Genomic DNA, 20,336 nt, shown 5'->3' on the forward strand with positions numbered 1-20,336 from the left:
AGTTACTAGTAGGAAGCTTAACCTCCAGCTAGGTGACAACTTTTGCTAATTACGAAGGCTATGTCTCGTAGAGCAATGTTAAGCAATGAAACAGCAAGCCATTCAGCAATGCAACTACTGCTTTGTTTTCCAAAACCTATGCTATCAAGTCAATTCTATCTTGGACAATCACACAGATAGTACAAGATGTTGTATCGGCTACGCAAGGAGCTAGCGAAAGCACGTCCCTAGTTCAGTCAGCATCTTTGTGCCCCTAGGTGCCACTAACACATGTGTCTGGACTCTATTGGATGAAGTGCCAAAGGATATATAGAAATGGTTCCTTATCTCTGTAGGATAGTCCCTCCATGTAGAGTATGCTTTGTGTTCCAAAAACATAGCCACAAGTCCAATGCTTGTGCATCATCAAGTTGGTGTCTAAATCAAACGATTTAAGTTGTTTTCTGATAACCACATATGGAAAACCTTAGTCTACATCCTTAGAGAAAAGTGATGCTGCTGCTGCTATACAAAGAGATTGAGAGTATAGAACACACACCACAACGTGTGAAGCAAAGAAAGAGAAGAACGAGAAATCTGTCCAGATTTTAGGGTACAAACCCGAACATCTTCAAGCCAATGATTAGTGACTCAAACATGGTTGGAATGGCCTCAAACTTTGGTGATCTCATTCCTCACTTAGGACACGTCGATGCCTTAAGTTTGTTTGAGGATTGGTTGAGTGAAACATCGGGTTTGAGAGATGTTTTGTCAATTTGGTATGCTATAATTACAGAATAGAGCAGTTTTGGTAGCCGCATTGTTGGATAGTCAAACAGTGTCCGTTTGAGCTGAATTTTGGTGAGCAGTGTAACACCCCAGGTGTTTGCCACTGGTTAAGCAATGGGTTTGAGCTCAATCATGGCATATTAAGTAATGATGAAGATGTCAAGGTCAAACATATAGAAACGAGCCCCAACCTAAACTTGGGTATTGCACCTTTGCTCGCCTATAGACACCTTTTCAAGATATATGCTTGGGTGGTGTGATTGGGATACCTTCATGTGTCTCACATCAATACCCATCTATATTGGGCACTCGAAAACTTTCATGAAGTTTGGAATCAAAAAGTCACATGAAATGACGAGTTATGTCCTTGCTTGAATTAATTTATAAAGTGAATGGAATTCTTGATCATCAACCAAATCTTGCAACCATGCCCAAATGACTCTAGATGAACTCTACAACAAAAGTCATGAAAGGTTCATGTTGGGCAAATGCCAAGAAAACGCTCCAATGGATCAAAAAGGATAATTTAAGCTTCATCGTGATCCTACTTTGGTCAAAGTAGAACAGTAGGTTCTATACCAGTTTTGAGGTTGGACCTTAAATGAAAGTTGTAGTCCATATCATGTAGAACAAACTTTGTTTTTGGACTAAGACGTAGATCAGCTTGGAAATAAGTCAAACAGAGGTCACAAGATTGAATCTACTGCTGATTTCAGCACTTAGAAATATTCTAAGTCCGAAATTCATCGACAACGGCAAGTCGACAATGTTTGTGAATTTTTATCTTCCAAATTCATATGGTATCTCAATTGGATTCCTTAAGATGAGTTGAAGTACCTTTCATGGTGGAAACAATAAATCAAGTCTCATCAAATTTGGAGTTATTTGGATCTTCAAAAATACTTTCCAAAAACAGCAAAAGTTACGTTGTCACTTATCGGACATCGACACGTCGGCATTCCGCGTTCTCCAAATTTTGTTAAGCAACTTGATTTGGTACAAAAACAAAAGTTGGAGTTTACACCTTGGTGAAGAGCATACAAAAGTTGGATTCAGTTTGAAGAAGTTTTGACCACCGAAAGCGAGTTTCCGTGACTACCGTCAAGGTGTTGACACTGCTATTTTGACATACATTTATCTTCTAATATGTTTTGCTAATGGCTGAACCCCCTTAATGAAAAACGTAGAGCTTCGTGTGGGCTTCGATCTTCGTATTCGGCCCAGGTCCTGATTCGGCCTGGAAACAGCCCAAAATCGCGTCCCACGCTGATCCCGCCGTCGCCCGCCACCTGTTCGCGAAAACGCCCCAACGGACGACACGCGCCCTGTGCGTGGCGGCCATGCGCGAGCTGCGCCCCCATCTCGCTGGACGCGTGTCTCCGCGCCCCGACCACCTCCAAAGTAGGCGCCCGAGCTTCTCTGCTTCCTCCCTCACTTCCTTTGCCAGTCCCTCGCCTCGCTCTAAGCCACGGAAAACGGAGCCACCATGGACGCCGTCGCGAAGCTCAGGCCACCGCTGCCGTTCTCGCCGCTCCAAGTCACCGCAGCCGCGTGCGCCACCATCTCCGCCTCGCATCTCCTTCTCCCTCGTGTGCGCTTGTCGCGACTGAATTCCGCCGGAGAGCAGCAGCCGCCGGCGCAGTCACCTTGACGCCGTGACCTCACGTGGCTGGGCCGCCATGAGCCCTCTCCTGGCCGCCTCCAACCACCAGTGGGTGCGTAAGGCCCCCCTGGTTCTCCCCCGCCCCTCAGCCGCCGACGGCATGGCCTCCTCCGGCCGGAGCAGGGAGACCCCGGCAATCTCCCTGTGCAAAGCTACGTCGAGGACCTTGCGCGACAATTCGACAAAGTGAAGGGGCCTAACTACGAAGTCAGTGACTCATATGAATAGTGCCGTAAGGACTGGTTTGTAATTATTTTGTAGGAACTTTGGAAATTCATAGTAAATCGTAGAAAATTCGTAAAATAGTAAATGTGGACTTTTTGGAATCCTTGTGAAATTGTCTATGCAGTGGATCTATAATATGGCATGTTTTAGTTTAAATATTTTGCGGTAAAAATAGATTTGTGCAGTAAGGTTGTGATGCTAGTTGAATTTGTTATTTTTCATAACTGTAGATCTAGGGCTCCAAATGAAGTGAAATTTTTGTGGCATGCTACTCATGTGATAGTTGATGTGTGGTAAAAATTTCATGAGTATTGGATGAAGTATGAGTGAGTTATTGGTTTATCTTGCTCTCACATGATTTCTTGCTTTAGCAACTTCTCTTTTTCATAGAGGTTGCTATACATATTCAAATGGAGTGAAATTTGTATAGTATACTATTGAGAGGATATGTGAGCCACTGTAATTTTTGTAGAATTTATTGTATACTTTTGATATATGTTCATTAAGTCACCTTGTTATCTAAAATAAATTAAGAAATGCATTAAAAGAATTTATTTGGTCATGGACACTAGGTTTTCTGGTGTTCTTTAGTCATATGTGACATGTTGGTGAAGTTGGTTTTGCCTGATTATGTGTTTGCAACAGAAGTTAATATTTATTTTCTTGCAAATGTGGTTTTGGACAGATCTGGGAACCTAGCAAAGTTCTTTATGATAATGTGCTTTGTTGTGAAACTTGTTTATACAAAAGTTGTAGATAATTTATGTATCTAGCTGCTGTTAAAATTTGGTGGTATTTGGCCTTGTGGTTTGTGAGTTATGCCTGTTTAAAGTTGGGTTTCAGAAATGGCTGCTTTCTGTCAATTGTGGACCAGTTTCTGTAAATGTATATAATTGACTTAGTTAACTTGAGAATCATGATAAGATGATTAAAGATGAATTGTAGAAAATTCCATAAGCTTTCCAGATTGTCTTGTTGCATGTATTTTGGTTTAGTACAACTCCTGTTATGAGTAAAATTAGCTGCTGCTGTTGCAGCCTTGACTCTGTGATTTCTGTGAATAACTTGTTTGCTTGATATGAGTTTATGTGAGTGGCTTGCTCTCTATAGTTAGTGGTGTGAGGTTAGATAAATAGCTATTGATGTCTATGTCTTGCATAATCTTGTGTTTGTCTTGAATGTTTATGTGATGCATCTTGTGTTACAATTCATCACATTCATACACACGCATCTTGCATCTCATCTAGGTGCGCTAGATGACCCACGTGAAGAACATGATGTTGGAGCCGAACCCGAAGACGGTGTATGGAGGATCTATCCCGAAGATGGAAGGACTAAGCAAGTGTTAGGACCTGTGATGTCACCAGGACGGTGCAAGCTAACTGAACTGACTTGTGACGGATCCCAGGCAAGCCCCAGAGCATTCTAAGTCTCCTACTTTATAAAAGCAATTCTTTCTATATACGAGTTATATATTGTTGCATTAAGTTGTAGGAGTTGATTGAAACCGTTGATGCATTCATTACTATCCTTGCCTACCTTATTACCTTTTTACCCTGTTAGGTCAAGATCGAATAACTGCTTAGCCTTGCTTAGACCGGTAGCGATCGGAGATATCCGGTCACCTACATTATAGGTGGTTACTGGAAGAATTTAGCTATGGAAAGAACGATATCCTGGAATTAACCATGTGTGATGGATAATTGGAGACCAGACAGAAAAATTTGGAGGCAACCAGACAGGGTTCTGGGGTGCTGTTAGTTTCCGTCTGTGTCGATTAAGGACCGACCGTTGTTGGGCCTCGAGTCATGTTGAACGCATGCCTTACATTTAGCTGGCCGGATAAAGTACCTTCCGACCGCGAAGCTAGGAGATTTTTCGGGCCGAGTAGATTGCCCGCAGCGCACTGTGCCAGAGCAGGTGTGGTAGGACACGGGGGCGAGATGATAAGACCAAAGTGCAGTTGGTCGGCCCCCGGGTACATGTGGTTCCTGGCAAACTCAAGATTCCTGGAAAGTTGACTCGGTGATCAATATCTCACTTTAGCGGGTGAGTGAGGTTTGTGTAAGGAATAAATCACCAGCTGGTTAGGAATCGATTCGAATCGCCATCGCTCCTGGATAGTGAGCACTTGACTCGAGTTACTGCATTGTAGTAATTATTATGGAACAATGATGGTTATCTGGATGGTATGTGATATGCTAAATCTAAATTGGTAATTGGATGTTATTGGTTAATCAAGTGATTGCTATAGTACAGGTGCTTACCTAGATGGATAGGTCATAATAAAGATGATGCAAAGTACTTAAAATGGTTTCTTCATGATAGCTTATGCTTTTCGCAAACAAGTCAGCTAGCCCACTAAAGAAAGCCTTGCATGATCCTTGGTGTCATTTGTTTTGGTTTCCGATGGGTAAGTCTGGCTGAGTACATTTGAGTACTCAGGGTTTATCCCACCTTGTTGCAGGTGATGTTATCGACCTATTGATGATGGTGGCTAACCGCCGGTGGGCTCGGTGATTCTATACTTATTTCTCATTTATATGCTTTTGTCGGATGATGTCACTATGCTAGCCATATATTTGGAACTTATATTAATGTGTTGTTTTTACTAATCAGTTTTGAAACCCAAACTTGTACTATTATTTGTTAACCCCTTTGTAATATTATTTCCGCTGCAACCCGATGTATGTGATGTGTATTTGCTTAATCACGCGATCTTGGTTGTGATGTTGATTTACCGAGGTCTTTCGGGACACTCGGCAGACTACCGGGTTTATATGAGTGAAAGTATGGGTGTGTCAACGTGTTAGCGGGGACAACCGTACTTGATCTTGTATAAATTGGGCAGTTCTGTCACAAGCAGTTAGGGGACTCATGGATCTATATTCCTACCAAAATTCATGCACAATGGAGCACTAGTTTGTGAAATATGAATAGAAAACCAAAGAGTACAGAATCTGTAATTTCTTTGTGACTGCGATCATCCTTCGCATTCGAAAGTTGTGTTTGCAATTGATGCCAAGGTATGTAATGCGGTCAATAATTGTTGCTAGATAATCCTTTAGATGCCCTAAACAAGACTCCTTGGACCCCTTTGCACCTTGTTCTTGGCCTCTTCTATCAACAATGTTCGAGCAATCGAGGTGTTCTATGAGTCAATTTATACCCTTGCAAATCAGATTCAATTTGAAAGATGTCAAACAACAGATTTCTAATTGTGATTTGGAGATATTGACTGACATTAGAAATGAAGTCCCAATGTCAAAAGTAGTTCCACAAAGATAGTTTTGATATAGTGCAAGTCAGCTCAACGTACTGAGCAACTGCACCATGAAGGCAAATTATACTCAACCTACTTAGTAGTGTACTATTTTTCTAGTCAGTGTATACTTGCAACTTTCATTGACCTCCAGGCCTTGCTAACATCCTTCTTCAGCAAGGATTTCCAAGGCGGACTTGTTCTTTGGTACCTTCCATGTGTTTTACCCAAGAGGTTGCCTCAGATACAACTCAGATAACTATGGCCGCTTGGATACGAGGATTCCCTTAAATAATGAGCGTCGAAAACGCTGAGTCAACAGAGTCAGTTATCACATTCACCGCTCACTCAATGGACTCAGGTAATATAGTGTTATCATTAGAGAAAGAGAACTATACACATGGAACATTATGTAGTTTTCCATCGGTTGGCATCTGATTGATTGAATGGTTACGACCGGCATAGATATTGTCTATTGGTTACTCGGTTTCTCACAACCTTGAAGGATGCTTACCACGTCTGTGATCTCATCCCTTATGAAAGGTTGTACTCCAACTACTTTGGTAGAGAACTGCTTTTTGAACTTTGTGAATGAACATGGAACCATTGTAATGAGTAGCTTTCAGAAGCTTGCAGTCTAGTGCAAAGTTCACATGGTCCATGCTATATTCACTAGGGAAATAGAGATTATGGGTAATTAGTTTATGCTCCATAGTACTCTCCGGATTCCGAGAATGAAGTACTATGCTGTCTTGGATTCCTCCCAAAGTAACAATGCTTCATAGAAGCCAGCGAAGGAAATTCTTCAAACAAAACTTACTACAAAGAGCAAGTATCAGAAAGTGTCTAGACCAAATTAGCCTCTCTAATACTCCGAAGTTAAGTAGCCTAAGGCTATCGGTGATGTTGGAAACTGATAACATGTCTCTCTTCCATAAAAGTCTTTCATCCTGAATCTTGGGACGTGATTCCTTTAAGGGGGGAGGGCTATAACACCCTAGGTGTTTGTCACTAGTTAAGCAATGGGTTTAAGCTCAAACATGACATGTTAAGTGGTGATGAAGGTGTCAGGATCAAATCTATAAGAATGAGCCCCAACTTGAACTTGGATAATGCACCTTTGCTTACATATAGACCCTTTTTCAAATGTATGCTTGATTGATGTTGAAGGTGCCCCTTTCATGTGTCTCGCATCAATATCCATCTATATTTATCCATGGAAAAGTTTCATGAAGTTTGGAATCAAGAAGTCACATGAAATGATAAGTTATGTCCTTGCCTAAATTGTTTTATAAAGTGAATGGAATTCTAGATCGTCAACCAAACCTTGAAACCTTGCCCAAATGACTCTAATTGAACTCTACAACAAAAGTCATGAAGGGTTCATGTTGAGCGGAGGACAAGAAAATACCTCAATCGGCCTAAAACTTGGATTTAAGCTTTACCGTGATGCTACTTTGACCTGTGTTGACCAATCACTTACAGTGTTTGCATGGAGTTGCACTTAAATAAAAGTTGAAGCTTGAGTAGCATAGAACAAACTTTGTTTTTGGACCAAGAGCTAGATCAACTTGGAACTAAGGCGAATCGAGGCTCAAACGTTGAATCGGCAGCTATTTTCGGTACTTAGAATTTTTCTAAGTCTGGAATTCATCATCGACTCGTCGTCGACATTGGCATTCCGCGTTCTCCAAATTTCGTTAAGCAACTTGACTTGACCCCAAAATAAAAGTTGAAGCTAAGTTCATGGAAAAGAGCATGTCAAAAGATGGTACCAGTTTGACCTCATTTTCACCATCAATTTGAATGTTTCTTGTCGCTGACAATACGCTGACACTAGCAGTTTGTGGCTTAATTACCTGCTGATGAAGAGCTCTAATGACCATGCAGCCTTAATCAAAGTTGGAGAGTAATCAGAGTTGAACAAACTTTGTTTTAGGCCCATGGACTAAATCGGCCCATAGCAGGCCCAACTTGGACGTCCACCTCGCCCACTCCGGCGCCTACCACCTGTTCGACGGAACACCGACATGGTCGCCATGCAGCAGTTCACGCCCCACCATTGCTTGCCCTGCTGCCACATGCCCCTGAGCCTACTCATCGATGTGGGAGCACTAGAGCGCTCGTCGAGCACCTCTCCCACTCGCCCTCACTTCCTCTACCCTCCCTCGGCGCTCTCTCGCTCTTAGTGCCATGCGCGCGCGCATGCCAGAGCACGGCCGCCATGGCCGCTGGAGCCGCGAGCCGACCAGGCTCCCTGCTCTACCGTCGTGAGGAAGGAGATGAAGGACCACGGGTTTGAATAAGGAAGAAGGGAGGGGGTTAAGTGAAGGAACCGTGACTCTGGTGAATAGTGACGAGAAGGGTCGATCGCTGATCTTTGATTTCAGTTTTCTGTAGGACCCCGATGCAAGATTTACAGTCCTTTTTCTTTGATTTTGCAGATTTGAATGATCAACTTTGAAAACTCATAGTAATTAGTAGAAAAATCGTAAAATAGTAAATGAGGTCTTTTTGGAATCCTTGTGAAATTATCTATGAAGTAGATCTATAATATGGCATGTTTTAGTTTAAATATTTTGCTGTAAAAAGAGATTTATGCAGTTAGGTTCTTAATACTAGTTGTGTCTTGTTTTTTCTATAACTGCAGTTGTTGTACTCAAATAATTGTGAAATTTTTGTAGAGTGCTACTATGGTTATTATTGATGTCCGGTAAAAATTTCAGTATTTTAGGCTTGATAGTTTAAGATCTATAAAAATAAGAAATTACCTATATTGCTTTGCTCATATTCTGAATAGTCCTGCATGTTTGAATTAATTGGATTAGTTAAGTTATGAATCATGACTTTATGATATTACATGAGTTGTTGTGATTTTATTAATATTTTCAAAAAGCTAAATATCATGATTTTTGGTTAAGTAGATCTTGAGTTATACTTGCTTAAATCTCTGTGGCTGTTTCTGCCCAAACCCAGAGAGGGTTTCCTTGTTCTTATTATGGGGCCTTCTTAATAGTAGAATTAGCTTTAGGTGTTTACAACAAAGTTGTTTAGAATTTTCTAGGATTTATAAAAAGTCTAGAACCACATTTATTGGACATGTATAACTCCATTTATAGCTGTTTAAATTGGCATATCAGTTTCTGTCCATGTTTTAGACAGAGATGCATTTTTTTTTATTAATTGGCCTTGTTATCTGTATAATCATCTTAAGATGATAATAAGAAAGTTGTAGATAACTCACTTAAAAACCTTGTGTTAAATGTTCATGGAATTTGGCCAAATATTTTGTGAGTTATGACTGTTCTAAGTTGGTCTTCAGAAATTGTAGTTCTTTGGAATTTCTGGATCAGAATTGATAAATGTGACTGTTTGGCCCTTTTAACTTGGGAATCATGCTAGGATGATTAAATATGAATTGTAGACAATTTCATAAGTTTTCCATATTGTCTTGATGCATATCTTTTGGATTAGTACAACTCTAGTTATAAGCTTGTGAAGTTGCATGGCAGAATGTGTCCAAGTCTGGATAGAGGTGCTCAATTGTGCTTGATTGACCTTATTAATGATGGAATCACCTTGTGATGATAGTAAACATGTTTTAGATAATTTAATAAGCTTTGTATAAAGCTAAGGTTCATGCTTGTTTGATGTCTGTAACTCTAGTTATGCCATTTTGAAACTACTACTACTTTTCTGTCCTAGTTCAGTGCAGATCTGAAACATTAGCATGTTTGACCTAGTTGGCTTTGGGATAAGCTTTTGGTGATAATAACAATGTTGTAGGAAATTTCATTATCTTTCTAGAAAGTCTATGATCACCTTCTTTGGATGTTTGGATCTCCAGTTATGGGTGAAACAAGTGTTATCTGTGCTGCTGTCCAAATTTTGTGTTGTGCTTTATAAGTTGATTGCTTTCACCTTGCATTGCCTTATGTGTTGCTAAGTGTAACTCATGCCTTTCATGGTGTTAAATTAAGTTACCTGAGATCTTAAATTGTGATAGATGTTTTCAATGGAATAGCTTAACTCAAGTTATCTGGTGTACCATGCTTGATATGCTCACAATCTTTCTATAATAGATTATGTGATGCATCTTGTATTGCCGTTCTTTTATTCATGCACTTGCATCTTGCTTCTCATCTAGGTACGCTAGATGAACCACATGAAGGACGTGATGTTGGAGCCAAACCCAAAGACGGTGTATGGTGGACCTATCCCGAAGATGGAAGGACTGGACAAGTGCTAGGATGGGAGATGCTCACCGAGCGAGCGTCGTCTAACAAACACTAACCTAGTGTTGGATTCCAGGCAAGCCCCGGAGCATTCTAAGTCTCCCATGTTTTTACAAATATCTTGAGTATCTTTTATTGTTGATGATGCATTAAGTACAGGAATTGGTTGGAACCAATCGTTGCATTATATCCTTACCTTGTCCAGATAAAATCCTATGGATCCTAATTAAGTGTAGGATCGAATGATGCTTAGCTATGCTTAGACCGGTAGAAGTCGAGTGATTTCCTATCACCTGCGAGATGTAGGATGAGCTCTGGTCACGGATGGCTATATTTGCTATCGTGGGAAAGAACCAAGTGTTAATAATGAAAAGATATCGGACAGGATGATGGTAGTGCAGCAACAAGGCATGGAGGTCTTGGGTGTGAATCCATCCCCGTCTGTGTCGTTTAAGGACTGATACGCTGTATGTCCTCATGTCATGTTGAACGCAGCCTAACACTTAGCTGGCCAGATAAGTCGTTCCGACCGCGAAGGCTAGTAGATCGATTCAGGCCGGGAGCATGACCAGTTGGTTGCAATCTGGATGGCAGTAAGGATGTGTGGAGAACCATTGGCGTAAGCCCAAGGGTGGGTTAAGTCACCGAGCACTCATGGCAGAGTGGTTCTCTGGTTTTGCGGCACTGATCGTACCCGTGACTCCTGAATTATACCGAAGGTGACTTGTTTGCGACCCTGACGGGGGAAGCAGGGTTTGTGTTAGGAATACCCCTCTAGCTAGATAGGAATTGATTCAAATCGCTGTCTCTCCCAGATAGTGAGAACTTGACTGAGCAGCGGCAACGTAGATTCACTAAATTTAAAGATATGGTTAAATGATGATGATGATAATGATAATGAGCCATGAAATACCTGATATGGTTATTATTGTTTGCAACTTAATCAAGTGATTGATTAGTACAGGTGCTAATATAGATGGTAGGAAATGGCTAAAAGTCACTGCTAGTATAGGTTAATAATGCTAATGATTTCTGAAGCTTTTATGCAAAGAGGTTGTCCAGCAAGATCCACTGATAAAGCCTTGCATAATCCTTGGTGTCACTTTATTTTTGGTTTATGACAGGTAAGTCTAGCTGAGTACATTCAAGTACTCAGGGTTTATCCCACCATGTTGTAGGTGAAGTTCTTGGCCTATTGAAGATGGTGGCTAACCGTCGGTGGGCTCGGTGATTCTATATTTACTTCTCATCTATATGCTTTTGTCTGAGGATGTCACTAATGCTAGCAATGTATTTGAAACATATATTAATGTAATCTTTTGAAAGCTATGTTGTTTTCACTAATCGGTTTTGAAACCCAAACTTGTACTATTATTTGTGAACCCATTTGTAATATTATTTCTGCTGCAACCCTGCGTATGTGATGCGTATTTGCTTAATCACGTGATCTTGGTTGTGATGTTGATTTACCGAGGTCTTTTAGGACACTCGGTGGACTATCGGGTTTATATAAGTGAAAGTATGTGCATGTCAACGTGTTAGCGGGGATAGCCGTACTTTATCTTGTATAAATTGGGTGGTTCTGTCACACCCTGAACCACTGGTGACACAACATTTCATCTTGGTGGGAGAGCGAGGGTCTTGAAGGATGTTTAGGCACCTTAGTGGGAGGCAAAACGTAGACAAAAGACCTAGGCCGACGTCTTCACTTAGAGTGTGCAACACTTTGAACCCTGACTGCTCCATGGTTGCATTTAGCTCCAACACCTCCCAGTGGTCGGCACCATCCTAGGGCACCGTCGTGAGAAGAACACTGGCTTCTAGTGGAGGAGGCTACAATAGGAGGGGGCCGCCCATCCCATGCCATGTCGAGAACCACCCCACGCATACTAGCCAACACTTTTGTGTCGCTATTGGCATTTCTTAGCATCACCACTGGTGTTTGTGTTTCCTAGCAATGGCAGTAGAAGCGCCATGACAATATTTCTGAATGAATGTAGAAGGAATCTGCAAGCGCATGGATATATCATTGTAGCATTTCACCTAGAAGTATTCAGTTATCATTCATTTATATTTTCCCAAAGGAATGCATGGTGTAAAAGTCTCTAGTAGGGATATAGTCCAAATAACATGATAGTATAATAGACCAAAGTTCCTAACAAGGGTAAGCCAGGATAAATATTGGATAGTGTGACACACACACTCAAGCCAATCTCAAGGATAAAGATAAAAGAAAGAATAAAAAAATAAAAGAATATACCTAACCTGGAGCAGGCTTATCTTGTATTGCTATGCTAAGATGAGCAGATAGTCACACAAATACATGAGTTTCTAAGGGTAGAGATCCTAAGTTAAGATAGCTTTGGTCATTATAAACTTACTTCGGGCATCGGCGTACACTTGGTCTGCCAAGCAATACTGGCCTATGGCTCTATGTCGAACCCGAACGTGGGGGATTACGAGGGATGGATAGGGCTATCACCACCTGTCACCTACCCCTCAACCGTGGGGCACGAGGCAAACAAAGGTAACTTCTAGCTTAGACACCACGTCTTTGCTATTGGTTACTACTCTAGCGTTGGCCAGGAACATCCATCTTTATTAGGAGTCCTCTACTAGAGCATCCATCATGGGGACGGACGACGAACCCACAAGAAAACAATGATCAAAACTAACTTAAAGTAGAACTCACTACCTCAATTTAGGTCTTAGTCTAAACATGTATGTTGTATGAAAGATTAAGCATAAAGTTCTATATGCTAAACTAATAACATAAGAACTTAGCTCTAATTCATAAGCATAGCTATATTGATAAAATGAGAGCAACTACAAAAGGAAACTCTTGATATTATTCATACCAAAAGGCTCAAGTTGCTCAAGCTCTCCAATGTAGCTTCTCCTACCACCAACTACTAAAAATAGTAAAAAGAATACAAGTGGAGGGAGAGAGGCTCTTGTGTTGTGGTGTGTGTGGGAGAGAGAACTCCACCCCTATATTTATACATGAGAAAGGTTGGTTTGGGTGTAGATAAATTAGGAAACCGCCCTACACCATATTTGCATGCCGCCATACAACCGCCAAAGCAAGCTAGGGCCGAGCCACACTAGGGGCGGTGTGGCCACACCCCTGCTAGCCTGCCTCACCACCACCTTGCATAGGTGGGCTCCTGGCTAGGCCTAGGTCATTGCCACATTGGTGCTTGGCCTGGTTGGATCAGTTGGATGGGCCTTCTTTGTATTTGGTTTGAGTAGATCTGTGCTACGCTTTCTCTGATAGCATATTTTGACTATAATTCCACCGTATTCTTGTTTATGTCCTACAAAACATTGATCTTCCAATACATGTGGAAATATGTCAATATGAATAACATATGTGTGTAAGTCATGCTAGTTCTCTTTTTTGTATCTTATTTGGTGGTCAAATTTGATTGATAAGGACCACCAACAATCACTGTGGCTTGAAGATGCCTCAGTGGATTTTGTGGAGTGATGGAGACCCAGGACGTTGGTACCACAAATGCTGTAGGGAAAATAATGTAACTCGATTTGTTTCTTGTTCATTTGGTTTTCACAATGCAAATGTTGAAATCCTATTATACTTATGGTAATTTGGTTTTTTCATAGCCCGACTTAGATTGCGGGTTCTTTAAGTGGCATGATCCCCCATATGGAAAATTTCTAAGGACTTTGATTTTGGATTTACGTAACAAGATTTGGGAGCTGAAGGTGGAGGCCAATGTTATAATAAATGAAGAACATTTGCAGGAGGAGCAAGAGATTTTGCCACAGATTGAAGAAATAGATAGGGTTCCAACAAAGATGATGGAAGATTTCATACCTTTGAGAAAGAAATGTGCTTCTTATTCTTGTTTCACCTATTTTGTACTTACCTTAGTTCTTGGTATGTTCATTGGCAAGTTGCTTAGTTCACCATAGTAGATTCAAGTATCAATTTATGTATTGGACTGAAATCTGTCACTTTTGTACAAATATTGTTGAACAAAATGCAAGGTGATTAACTAGGTGTTCAATTTATTGAACTGTAAATGATAGTAGATCCAAGTATCAATTGATGTGTCGAACTGAAATCTATCACTTTTGTACAACTATTGTGGAACTAAATACAAGGTGATTAACCAGGTGTTCAATTTATTGAACTATAAATGATAGTAGATCCAAGTATCAATTGATGTGTTGGAGGCATCCTACTTCCCTAGACATTGGGCCCTGGTATAGGGGCAACCAATTTAATTAACTGTATATACACTCTCCTATGGTCCTACCAAGCCTTCCTCCCATCATTCGCCACTCTGCTCCCTTGCTCTATTTCACCCTACTAGCGTCAGACGAAAGGCAGCCTCTCGCATGCTCACTGCTCTTTCACCATCAACCTCACCGACGCACAAATCTTTAGCATGACATCCCTGCTTCTATGCTCCATCCGGATCCAAGGTAACTACACTGGATCTGCTCCTTCACCGGATTCTATATTCCTTTGTATTGCTCTCTCGTGCTCTCTGCTCCTTCACCTCCAACCTAGCTATAGTAATTTTGTTGAATCTATGGATGAAAATGCATCTTCTCATTCTAGAGTTTGTGGCCTTGTATATCCATGGAGTGTGGCTTATGAGCCTTATTGTACTCAGTATTAGTTCACTAAATCAGTGCTTTGTGAACAAAGTCAATGAGCTAAATGAAAATATACCAATGGATGTGGATAGGGTTGTAGTGGTCAAGGCTTGGGATGACATGGAGATTGACAACGATCCCATGGAGGTCAACAATGATCTATAGGATCTTATGGAGATTCACAATGATCCCATGGAGGTTGAGTAGGATATGCATGGAGAAAGATTAATTATGCAACCAATGATGTACATATGAAGGCCTTTTAACTTTTGCATAGTGTCGGGCTAATTAGTATCTGCATTTTAGCTTTTGGCATGCTTGTTAGCTTTGTAGTGTCCACCTACTTATTCAGTATGAATGTATGGAACTCAAGTTGGATTCCTTTCAATCCAAGAGTACTGGCATTGTGCTTTCCTTATGTTTTCTAAGTGCGTGTTTTAGCTTTCTTTCAATGTAAATATGTGTGCCTTATTATTCACCATCGAACTCAAGTTGGCTACCTTTCAATCTGAGTACTAGAATTGTGTTTTTCTTAGTTTTCTAAGTGCATAGTTTTGCTTTGTTTCAGTGCCAAACATTAAGATTGTATGCCTTAGTGTTCATCACTATTAATAGTTGTTAATGATCATAAACCATCAACATATCCTACATATATGCTTAATTCCATCACCAAACAAAAAAGGTCTAGGGGTTTAAACTAATGGATTCCACAGGTTTTGGTGAATATTTGTATGCAGGAGAATTTACCACAAAATAGCCCCGGGACCACCGTCATACACTCCAAATAGGTAAACCGACATCAACAAGTGAATCGACTCACGAAACCTATGGAAAACAACTCAAGATAGATTCCAAAAGCTTCCATCGAAGGGAGGGGCCCACCTATCATAGAGACAGGCCAGTCGGCCCAACCTATAGGCTGGCTAGCCTATGGGGTCCACATGTCACCCTCTCTTTCAATGTTGGTTTCCCATCACCTTTGAGAGTCCATCTCCACCATTGCTCAAGGTCGGTTCATCCAACGGTGATCGAGGGAGTTGATGCAGATCAATGACATGGCAATGCCTTTCCCCCTACTCTATCTCCTCTATATAAGACGCCCCCTAGCCCCTCTAGGAGGCCATCTCTCAATTTAGATCAAGAAGCACCACAAGAGAGCAATCTCCACAAAGCTCTTAAGATGTAGAAGTAGAATAGCTCTAGTTGAGAGTTAGGGAGAGTTGAGTCATGCTCAGGTTTTGGAGAAATCTTCGGAGGTCAGGTATATCTCTGTATCTCACCTTTCCAAGACTTATGCTTTAATATAGTTATCTTCTCTATCTACTTTTATGCCTTTCATGTGTATGGTTAGTATAGTTATCATACCTTAGCTTGGGATCTCCGCTCGCATCAAGTGCTTTAGTTAGCATATGTGAGTAGAGTAGTAATCCAAAGTTTAGACATGGTGTCTAGACTATAGGTTACCTGAGATTACGCTCAATCTTACGGTTAGTTGTGGTATCCCTAGGGGTGACAGCTCTGTCAGGGCATTGTAATCCACCACGTTAGGATTGGTGTTCATAGAGCTTTAGGCAGCCTTCCCCCAACTACACTTCTCACCCCCTCAAGAGTTGGAAAGGTACTATTGCTCCAAAGTGTTATTGTGTGTGATCGCTATATCTACACATGAATTAGTTATACCCTATAGAACCAAAGTAATAGAGAAGTATTTAGGAACCTTGAACTCACCCATCGTCCTCTCAACTTAGCTTGACTGCTCATTTATTATGGAGTTCTCTTATGTGTGTTATTATTCATAACTCCTATCATGATCAACATTACCCCCACTTTAGTTTAGTTAATACACCAGTTAGTAGATACATGATGGTGAATTATTAACTTCTTTAACCATTGTTTCCCTATGGATAAATACGATACTCTGGAATACTCCGGGGAGAAAGCTACAACGGTATCCGTGTGCTTGTGGATTTATCTGTGTGCATTTAAAAATACCAACAAGCTCTCTAGCGCCGTTGTTGGAGAACAATTGGCATAAAGATTTTGATACTAGCTTGATATCTGCTAATCTAGTTATGACTAGCTTTTGTGGGATTACCCCTATTCTGTTGAATTGTGGAATAGACAGGACAACAGATGTCGATTTGACCTTTTGGCGAGTTTCCACAAGAAAAGAAGAAGAAACATTGAAGAACTTAGAGTGCCTAAACATTCAAGATCCATTAACATTGGAACCCTACCATCTCACAGGTTTGCATACACATATATATTATTCAAACCATGTGTAGATTGGAGAGAAAGGTCGATGTCACAAGAATTCAAATCACATCTCAAGTCACAAATACAGACGTTGCACAACTCACAAATTCCATGTGAGTCATGGTAAGTATGATAAAAAAGGTGAGATAGTCTTGCTCATGGACTATAAACTTGATGAGTAGTTATCTTTTAACTTTTCGCATTCCATTGCATGTTTACTTTGAATAATCCATGCATCCACACCATTTAGCTTGGATTTTCTTATGTTAAATCCACAACATATTTAGTTCCATGAATATATTTATCCCATTTGCATCTTTATTAAACAAAAAAAATATGAGCACATGAAGGCTCGTGCTTAGTAAAAAAAGCTCACCATGATCATGCTCTTTCATCTCTATTTGAATAAATCTCTATAGCGCTTTCATGCTACCTTTGTTTGCTATAGTATGCTTTGGTTTGAAAGTACTCGACATACTTCCATAGGTTTATTAAATTAAGCATGGTGCTTAGGTTGAAATGCCTTCCTTAATCAAAATTAGACATAGAGAATAGTTTAGTTATTGAACTAAAAATGCTTGTGTAGACATGGGATATTTTGTTGGACTAACTCCTATAGAAAACACTCAAATTCAATCTCGGTAAGTCAAGAGATGAATTCACATCAAAAGATGAATCAAGGCATGTGATGAACTCCAAGAACTTTGCGCAAACGAGACCTAGCTCATTTTTCATGGAAGGAAGAACTATGAGTATCAAGGTTTATTCACTTATCTTTTGTTGCAAGTTATTTTTGCCTTGAACCATGCTAGAATGCAGCAAACACATAAAAATTCCCATAAGAACATGATAAACAAAATCTATGCTAAGATAATTCTTAAAAACATGCTTTAATTAGCGTAGAGGAAAATCACAAAAATTATGGACAACAACCTGTGTTTTAAATTCATTATATTCCCTCGGGTATGTGTTTATTAACATTTTGTAGGAAAGAATGAATATAAACTATGTCTATTCAAGGTTTGGTATGAACTTGTAAATCTAGAAATCACCACTATAGCTATGGAAGTGGACAAAAAACATTGAGAGGCTATGAGCAACATTAAAGACAACGTAGCATTGAGCCTTCCCAAGACTCAAGCTAAGATGCTGATGAGAAGCAGGATGCAACCCACCTCGTATTAGCCAGAATATGGCTGCTTTCATCATCTTCAAAAGACCAGCTCGCACATCAGCAACAAGGACAAAGATGATGGAACGCCACCACATCGCAGCATACATTCTCATGCCAACATACATCATTGATCAATGGTCTACCAATGGTATCTCATAAGGTCACAACCATGGTCGCACAAAGACACCCCTAAGTCATTGAAGATGAAGCTTCCATATGAGTACCAATGAGGTTCCTTCTTTAATCATTAAGATGGCTGGTGTATCGCTAACAAACAAAAAAGAACAACTCTCCACCACGCTGTTAGTGGACAAAGACAATCAAGGAGGAACTTGAGTTTGCATCCCCAAAGAACACCAACTCGTCAAACTTGGAATCAACAAAAATTAGAGAAGGGTTGACAGGAGAAGAACAAGCAACTGTCCAAATGGTACATAGAAAAGGTGAGGTCCTGCTCAATGGACCTAAATCCATGAAGCCCTCACTAATAGGTAAATGGGACAAGATTCCTTTAGGAAAATATTCAAATTTTGTTGGGAAGTTTTGAGATTATTCATAGAAACAAATCAAGGTTTGAGGTATTCTTCAAAACAATTTTACACATCTTTGCCTTAACCTGATAGAAAGTTTGAAGTAGTGGTGCACAATAAAGGCACATTATTTAAAACGATGAACATGGGATAAAGATTCTATGCGAACTAAAATGTTAAAAACCAACTTTTTTCTATAGCATAGAAGTTGACCTTTAGCTCTATGACAACATTATCCTTGCTTTGAATTATTTGTATATACTCCTTCGAGTATGTGTTGTCCACTAACCTTTTGCAGGAATACAACAATGAGAGGAGCACAAGGTCCAAACAAAGTGCCAAGATTCACAAAAGAAAGAGGAAGGTGGCACCACCATTGGAAGCGCCACTAGTGGAGGCACCACCACGATAATCCTCATCCTCAAGAGCGAACCAAGGTACTTGATCAATGAACTTCGCAAGGAGGAGTCTCTTTCGAAGGACTTAAAACACTGAACCCTCGCCGAAAGGTAACACGGTAGTTATCCATGTTTATTTATTTAGCATTTTCATTCATGTCTTGCATTCAAAAAATGATAAAAATAATTATTGCATATTCATATAAATTAGATACATAACTTATAATTTTTAGCAAGTTTAATTCTACATTGCATTTAGAAAACCTATATGCATGGCATATATAAAAAAGAAAATAAAAGGTTGTAACTCTGCATAATAGACTTAGTTTAGTTTCATTCTAAGTTTTGCCTCAAGAAAATCTTAAGGCCCCATATGAGCAACCTTGTGGCCTGTAATAACCCAAATGAATGTTCATTGTGGTGGCAATAAATAAAAAATCATAAAACTTATAAAAACAAAATAAGTCAAAAGCCAACCAAGGGGAGATACATCCCCATGAATAAACTAGCTTGGGGGAGGTGCATCTCCAATTATCTAGGTAAGTATCTTTTCACTTCATTTTTAGGCATTTCTAGCAACAAGATAAAAAAAGTGTGTATGCTTAGTACCAATAGAACTAATATAGTTGGGAATTTAATACTTTCTCCGCAATAAACTTTTGATGGACATGATGAATAGTTGCTCTATTGTAATTCCTTTAAGTACCTAGTTTTTAGTCCGAAATTCTCTCGAGTATTGGATAGAATTGATTTGATATAAGAACTTACTTTGAACTTGATACTCATGGGTAGCGAATGCTTGATCTAAGTCTAGGTGGTTGATGGATATGATATGAGATGGTCTGAGCTGCTATTTATCTAGTTCCAAAGTGAAACTAAGTTTTAGAGTATGTTCTTTTGAAAAATGAAAAATCAATGATGATGAGTTCCTGTATGACAATGCTCAAATTCCTACCAATGCCATATATATCTACATTAGGAAAACCTTCCACTTATATGCTGCTTGTATATGTGTTGAGTTTTGTCAAGCTTTGTTGACCCTTATGAGAAGCTTGTCATGCTTTTAAAATCAAGATCACGTACACTCCACCCAAATATGCACTACTCCTATACTGGGATAGGCACAGAAACATGTCTTCCATTTAGATCCACCCAAAAATATTCTACAACTACACTGGGGGAAAACACAAAAATAT

Source organism: Miscanthus floridulus, chromosome 17 (genome assembly GCF_019320115.1).
Source record: "Miscanthus floridulus cultivar M001 chromosome 17, ASM1932011v1, whole genome shotgun sequence".
NCBI classification, from domain to species: Eukaryota; Viridiplantae; Streptophyta; class Magnoliopsida; order Poales; family Poaceae; genus Miscanthus; species Miscanthus floridulus.